Here is an 8,338-nt window from a genome sequence, read left to right on the forward strand (position 1 = left end):
CCACTTCAGTCTACTGTCTAATATAACTCCAAGAAGTCTTATTTCCTCTACCTGTATGAAAGCGGATTTGTCTCAATTATAATTCATGCAAAAAACATGATTCACACATGCGTAGACAATTTCACATGCATGAAACCTAATTCACGTACACACACAAAAAATTCACGTGCGTGAAAAAAAATAATTCATAAAAAAGCCATTCACAATGCCAAAAATAAAATAAAATAAAATATTCATAAGATACATTTCACAAATGCAAAACACAATTCGTAGATATACAACTGTGCACAGACAGCTTTGAATGTTTAAAATGTACGAGTTTGTCCTTGAATGTGAATGTGCAGATCGTCATTCACATGTGAATCGCCTTGGATTTGTGTGTGTTTTTGAGACTTTCCTGGCAGCGAACTCCTCCTACACAGATGAATCGTACTCTTTAGCCAATCAGATTTAAACTTATCAATCGACCAATCAGTATCACGTGAGGGCGGGCCTACCTGCATGTGTCATCAGCTTTCCACCAGTTCATGGCTGAGCAGAGGTACGTGCAGTTGATCGTTCATTTCTGTGCGTTTACTGAAGAAGTTAAAGGGACAATGTGTAGCTTTTTAGGTATTTTATTATCTAAAATCAATATTTTTATTCATAAATATGGCCTCAATGGTGTACAAATACCTCTGCCAATGATCAGACTAATCCTCATAAACGAAGAATTTATTATCTTTATATACATGGGACGGGTAATTCCACGGAGGCATAGATATCATATAATAAAGGCTAGATGTCTTACGGCGGAGTCACTTCCGGCATCACCGGCGGCCATCTTACCACAGGGAAGCTGTGAATTAAGGTGAGTGATCAGCACGCGCACAAATCCTCTTATCTCGCTGAAATCTTGACGGATTTACAAACGGTTTGGTTTCTTACAAACGTTATTAACGTGGCTATAATTCTTTCATATGGGAGTCCATTGTTATAATTATTCATATGTATGCAGTGTCATAACTACATCTCTGACGTTTATAACAAACCAAACCGTTTGAAAATCGGTAGAAAATTGAGTAAGTTATGGTTATTTAAAAGTACATGCACCATGTTACGAGTGAGAGAGCACCCTGTGGTAAGATGGCCGCCGTGTGCGGACATCGACCTCCATTGGCCAGCAGCGCGGATGAGACATCTTATCTATGCACGGAGGCTTCCATGTAGTTCCGCCATTTTGAAAAACTATAATAGCAGAGAGGGACAAAAAGTACTAGGCCAACACGTTTCCACAACGCGTTTTCGTTCAGACCCAGCGTCACGTGACTGAAGCCAGCAGAAGCGGAGGAGCAGAGCAGTGAGAGGCGCTTGTCACTGCCCTGGCAAGTTTAAAAGGCTGCACTGCACGGTTATTTATAATGGAGTCCATACATATGCTGAGTCACAGGATGAGTCCTCGTCGTCGAAAAAGTCCAAAATAGACCGCAATAGGAAACGTGACCGGAGATTACAAAAACAAGGGTTAATGTCGGGATAGCTAATGCAGGAGAAAGCTTTCAAAAGAGACGCTGAAGTTGCCTGCTTTCTTCTCGACAGGTAAGTCAATGTTACGGTCTTAATTACAAGCTTTTTTTTCATTGCTTGGTTGTGTACTTTATTATATAGACAGTAGAACATTTATAGTTAAAAGTTAAACAGGCTCTTTGATGAATAGCAGCTATTGAGTAAAGTAACGTTAGAGAAGGCTCTGATGATGATGATATCTAACAATGCACGTACTTCAAAAAATATAACGAATAAAGAAGGCATTACTACTAATTACCATAGTTAATGTTTTTCACAGTCAGTAATTCATACTGTAACATTCTTTTTTTCGTTGTTTCAAGTTTCAGTTTGTTTTAAATAACAAACCAGTTCACCCGAAGGAAAACTCGAAGTGCGATTATAAGACATCCTGTCATAGCTTTTTGGTACATAACGGCTACCGTAGATGCTACGCGCATTTGAAAAAGCGAGGCACTGGAGAGCATTATTCGTTTGAATGCAAAATACAATTTCACCACTAGATGGGAGAAATTCCTACACATTGTCCCTTTAAAGAAGTTCGAGATCAGTTAAAGCAATAGTTTATGAACTGCTGTTTAGTCCACATTTGAAAGTGAAAGTGAAAGTGACACGTGACGGCCAAGTATGGTAACCCATACTTGGAATTTGACCTCTGCATTTAACCCATCCAAGTTAATGCACACACATTAGGAGCAGAGTAGTGAGTAGTTAACACACACACACTGCAAACGTGGATACACACACCCAGAGCAGCGGGCAGCCTTTGTGTGGCGCCCGGGGAGCGATTAGGGGTTAGGTGCCTTGCTCAAAGGCACCTCAGTCATTTCCCACCGGTTCTGGAATCGAACCAGCAACCTTTGGGTTACCAGTCCAACTCCCTAACCACTAGGCCATGACTGCCCCATGACTTGAACATAAACATATATTTTTAGTATTGATGGATTTTCATGTCCTGTCCACCACACATTCAACTGATGATAATGTAATGACGTGCATATATAGGAGACATCTGTTTTGTTTTAAACTGCATATATTATGTAGTTTTGTTGTTTCAGATTTCCGAGACAGATGATGTATGAAGTTGCAGGCAACCAGTATTGTGATCTTACCATTCCTACTGTAATTCTTTCAAAACAGTCATGTTGCAAGCCATCCATTTTGACAGTTGTTTCAACAAGAGGTTGAAAGTGATGTATTTTTACTGTATTCATTTGTCTCCTGCGGACTATATGTACACGCTTTAGGAATAAAGCCCTGCTATGCATGCATTATTAAATGTTCTTGTCAGAATTAAAAGATTCAAAGATATAGTTACATTTGATGTACACGTTTATTAATTTGAAAGTTTCCGAATCCTTTTGGGAATAAAATATATATAAAATGACTTGATCATGATTAATGTTCCTGTTACATATGAAGATCATGAACTGACAATCTTAAGTATGAAGCACAACATTCAGTACAGATAAATATATACGTCTCTCCCAGAGTTGTGAGATCCAGTCAGAGTCTTCTTTGCTTTTATAGAATATAAATATAAGTGCAATACATCAAGTGAAAAGTTAACAAATGAATTGTTCAATCCAATCATCATTAGACCTCTCTGTTAGGATATATCAGATATTGGTCTGATATTTAAAATAGTAAAAAACTATAGTACAAGAGGTGCAGACAGAGGACGTGGGAGATTAAGTGATTGTATTTGAATAGAGTTTACTGAATAATCTTAGTTGCATAATCTTAATTGCCTATCTATGATAAGTTTACCTTTGTCTGATCAGCATTAAATCAGATTTGCCTGTTTTACTAGGCAAAGTAAAATTAATGCTTCACAACATTGTCCTGTGACACAAAACACCTTAATATGATAATACAGCACAAAACATAAGTAAATTAATGTTGAATAGGCCTATATTGGTAACACTTTACAATAAGGTTCATTAGTTAACATTAGTGTTAACTAACCATGAGCAATACATTTGTTACTGTGTTTGTTAATCTTTGTTAACGTTAGTTAAAAACTACAGCTGTTCATTGTTAGTTCACAGTGCATTAACTAATGTTAAGTATTAGTAAATGTTGAAATTAACATTAACAAAAAATAATAAAAGCTGTATACGTGCAGTTCATTATTAGTTAATATAAACTAATGTTAACTAATGAAAAGTTATTGTAAAGTGTTACCAATTAAGACATAAAAAAAATTAAATAAAATTACATATAAAAGAGAATAAAGAAACAACATGAATTACGATGTTTGTGACTGCTATCCAGATGTCATGCCAAAGGTGAGTAATCCTGAAAAATGCAGGGAAACAACAAGTGTTTAATAATTTAACAACATACACAAATTGCACAAATGGCAAATAAACAATGGGTGCTCATTAAAATAGGTCTATTCACTAGTATTTAAAGAACAGTCTCGATGAGGCCAGTGCTAAGAGAGCTAGGGTGGGTATTGGCCACAGATGACTGTTTTGCACTCATTAGCGTGATTGTAGCTGTGAGAGCTGTCTGTACCTGAGGCTAAAATACAACAAAACAAGCATCATTCTTCTTCATGTCTGACACGATATGGGACATCTGATTACCACAGCACTTGCTTACATCAGTTAATAAGTCATAAACTATTGCTTTAACTGATCTCGTACTTCTTAAACTTCTTCAGTAAACACACAGAAACATAGCCACGGGAACATATTTTATCGGGCGGGGCTTAATGGGCGGGGCTTGATATTGCGGGGCGGTTCTATGGTAGAGTTTTTTTAAACAAAACCCTAATATTAAACAGCCCAAACAGAAAGATGAACATACAAATGAATGAGTACAGAGTTGTGAGAATGCTCAGAACTCATGATACATTTTAAAAAGCACAGCACACAAATCTGCATATTACCTTATGATACTCACTCTGGTGTGCCGGTTCACACAGAAAGCATAATATTTCAAAGCGAAAACGCAAGACGCAAGACGCCAATCGCGGGCAGTGGAACGGGGGGAAACCGCAAGGTCTCGAGGCGCGTTTTGACAATGCTGTGTCATGCGCGAGACGCGAGCACAACAGAACACGAGTAGTGCGTTCACACTAAAAAACAATGGAAAAGTAGCAGAATGGAATGGTTGACGTTCTGTGTGAACAGCCCCTAATGCCGATGAATGCTTTAATCAATACATCTATATTTATTTTTTCACATGCATTAAATGAGTGTCAAATCAGTAGACTTGTAGTCAAGACCGCCTAAACCGAGACCAAGACCAGAGGGTATCGAGACCAAGACAAGACCAAGACCAAGACCAATAAAGACCAAGTTAAGACCAAGACCAAGTCGAGACCAAGACCGAGACCAAGTCGAGACCAAAAAAAAAAAAAAAAAAAAAACAGACTAGTGTTGAAGCTAAGCAATAACTTGTATGAATTCAAGAACAGCAGCATACTAGGGTTCAGCTGCAGTTTACATTCAGTACATATTAGATGGTATTACTTCAACTACACAGGCAGAACAATACAGAGACAGACCATGTCATGTGTGTGACTGTGAGCTCACTGTAAATGTTTTTGCAGACTGGGTGAGATCAACTATGTGTAGTCAACTCATTAACAATCCATGGTGCCCTAACATTCTTCACTGTACATTTTTTCATAGGTGCATGTTTGTCCACCAAAGGGTCAAATTATCTTTCAAATGCTGACAATGCATTATCAGGATGAACTTCCTTATGTAAAGACCACCCATTGGCCCAACGACGGAAATCCAACGGTTTGGGCAAAGGGATAATGCGTGTATGTCTTTTCAGCGCTCCAGTGAAGTTCACTTAATTTATTAGAATTTAGTTTCAATATTACTTTAGCTCTACGCTTAATCTGACTCCAATTTCACATGATAACGTTTCACGTGTTTCTTATTAGAAAATAATCATAAATATTGATTAAGATTTAATTTAGATCTTTGATTTTTCCATATTCCATATAGCATCCATATTTTTAATTATTCTTTCATTATGGACCCAATGCCGCACAGAGTCACACGCCCGGGTTTACGTGGATCTCACGGACACAAACTTGTCAGTTCTGAAATAGTCGGGGGATGCAGGGTTTGCTATTAATACCTCTTAAGTCGGTTGCCAACTGCTCACTCGTACAAAAAAGTGTAGTTTATTTAGCCACTTCCATACAACTTGCTAAATCAGTGATAGACAGAAATCAAAAGGTCTTCAGATGACGTGCCTACTGCTCCGTTCATATGCGCCTTTAGTTTGACCTACCCTAACTAAGATCTGCGGTAGCACCAGCCTCCTCATAATCTACTAAAATAATGATTTCAGAATACTTCAGAATAAATCAAGATTTAACATTTATTTGTCAGGTAAAAATGTATCATGCCAATTTACACAAGTAAATGATTAAAAGCCAATTCAGAAATAATAAATACATGACATCAATTACTCAAAGATGACTCTAAAAGTAAGCAATGTATTCCTGACAGAGACACACAGTGGTGTGTGAGTGTGTTCCAACGGGAAAACAATGAAACAGTAGCCTGGAAATCCAAACCTAAATCTGAAAGACTAATGGTCTGGCATCGACTAATGAAAATCGGCCAGCTCGAGGGGCGGCACCAAGCATGCATTTGAAAATCTCACTGCATGCAATTGGATAACACTACGACCAATCACAACAAGCCCCATACGCTTAGCTACCAGCGGAGCTAACTGGTAGATTAGACTCTTGCCGTATCCGGTCGGCAAAACAGCAAAAACGCCCTTCCAGCAAAGGAGCGATTCAAGCGCCGTCTTCTGTTCCTCTTTTAGATAAAAAGCCAAGTCTAACTCGTTCATTGTAGCGGCCAAATCCGTTTCAAACAACTGGTGTTCATCCATAGCCATCTTGCAATGTTTACTAATGACTTCGACGTTACAGCGCTGTCGTCATGTGTTTAGCTCGCCTCAGGCCCGCCTATATCAGGTAACCCGATGTGATTGGTGCAGCTCGGATACAAGGGCATATTTAATGAGCATCATTACTCGACACCAGAGTAACTCGCTGAGCAAATTCAACGTGCGCTCTCGCGAGAACTCTGGATTACCAGGGTACTGAAACAGCACTGTATGTTTTTTTTTCCTGGTTACAGGTTCCCAAAGACTGCTCTGTCACCTACCCTTAAATACCCAGACCAGAACAAAAGGGTTATACCAATACCCCAGGGGGTAGCACCTGGTTTCAGGGGAGAGAGGAGATATCTTGAAGAGACATCACCCAAAGAGGAGAACAGGTCTCCTAAGTTCTCAATCTTTCTCATTAAACCAATGACTGCAATGAAATTACCAAATATGAAAAGGAAAAAACAATAGATTCACAAGATACATCATATGTGATATATAGACATTTTTAGTGAACTTTTGGTGATTTGACTCAGGGGGAGAGGAAGGGAGGAGGGAGAGGGGGATGCAGAGATAAGGAAGGAGAAAAGTTTGAACAAGACAATGTCCTGTGCTCTTTCTTTGAGATCTTCTGTTCAGGGTACGTTTTATTGCTTTATTGCAAAGTTGAGTTTGATCTCAGCTTTTGTCTTAGCAGGAAAATCAGTTCTTACACATACATTATTTACGTCTGTACAAAATTATTCTTAACTGAATCTCTTATATGATCTTTTATAAATTACTTTCGGTTTCCTAAGTTTTCTAAGTGTTTACATGCTTGCTAAATAAAACGTAATATGTTTTTCCGCATGTGTGCTTAAAGGCCTTAAGCGCTTGAACCCCGATAAATGCTGCTTGCAGCTTTAATTTTTAATACATTTGCAAAGTTTTCAAACAAACTTCTTTCACTTTGTCATTATGGGGTGTTGTTTGTAGAATATTGAGGAAAATAAAGAATTTAATCCATTTTGGAATAAGGCTGTAATATAACAAAATGTGGAAAAAGTGAAGCGCTGTGAATACTTTCCGGATGCACTGTATATCCAATAACCACAGATCCTTTCCATTCTCATCCTCTTACACCACAAATGGTCAATGTTAACTTCCTACAGAAATCAAATGAAAATAAAGTGTAGACCAAGACAAACCTGTGTTCTTTTCAGTTTATTTCATACACAGAAAGGCAAAACTGATGCCAGATAAATAATACTCACAACAAATAACTAGTAATCACTATCCAGAGTCAGTTTTGTGTGCTGCGATATTATTAGACTCAGAAGAGAGTTTTAAATAAATCTGACAATTCACTTTAAAGGGATAATTCGTACCAAAATGAAAATTGTCATTATTCACTCACCCTCATGCCGTTCCTAACCTGTAATGGTCAATATAGAAAAACTCAAATATGGCCTTTAATAATAAATCAGCATACTGGATCAATCACCATGAGGTGAAAATAATGACAGAATTTTCCTTCTGAAGAGAATTATTCCTCTGATTCTGCTTTATGTCAGATTTCTGAATCTGATATGAATGTACTCAGAGATTGTGGATTGTGTGTACAGTGTTTCTCTTTCAGTGACAGACGCACTGCACCTTTATAAGAGTTCAACATCATTCAAACATGCTCATAACACACACACACACTTCATTACAATCATCAGTCCTGCACAGAACGAAATGTGAAATGAACTTACAGACGCCTACATTATTACCCAGTGCTGTTCTTTCACTCGATCTGAATGAGCATCTCAAATCAATACTAAACGCTAAAACATCGTTGCCTGCCGTCAGATGCTTCACATTCTTAACTAAACTGATATAATCAGACATAAAAGAATAGATATCTCTTCAAAATCAGTTAATTACAGCC

Source organism: Abramis brama (genome assembly GCF_963993115.1).
Source record: "Abramis brama genome assembly, chromosome: 5".
In the NCBI taxonomy this organism is placed as follows: domain Eukaryota; kingdom Metazoa; phylum Chordata; class Actinopteri; order Cypriniformes; family Leuciscidae; genus Abramis; species Abramis brama.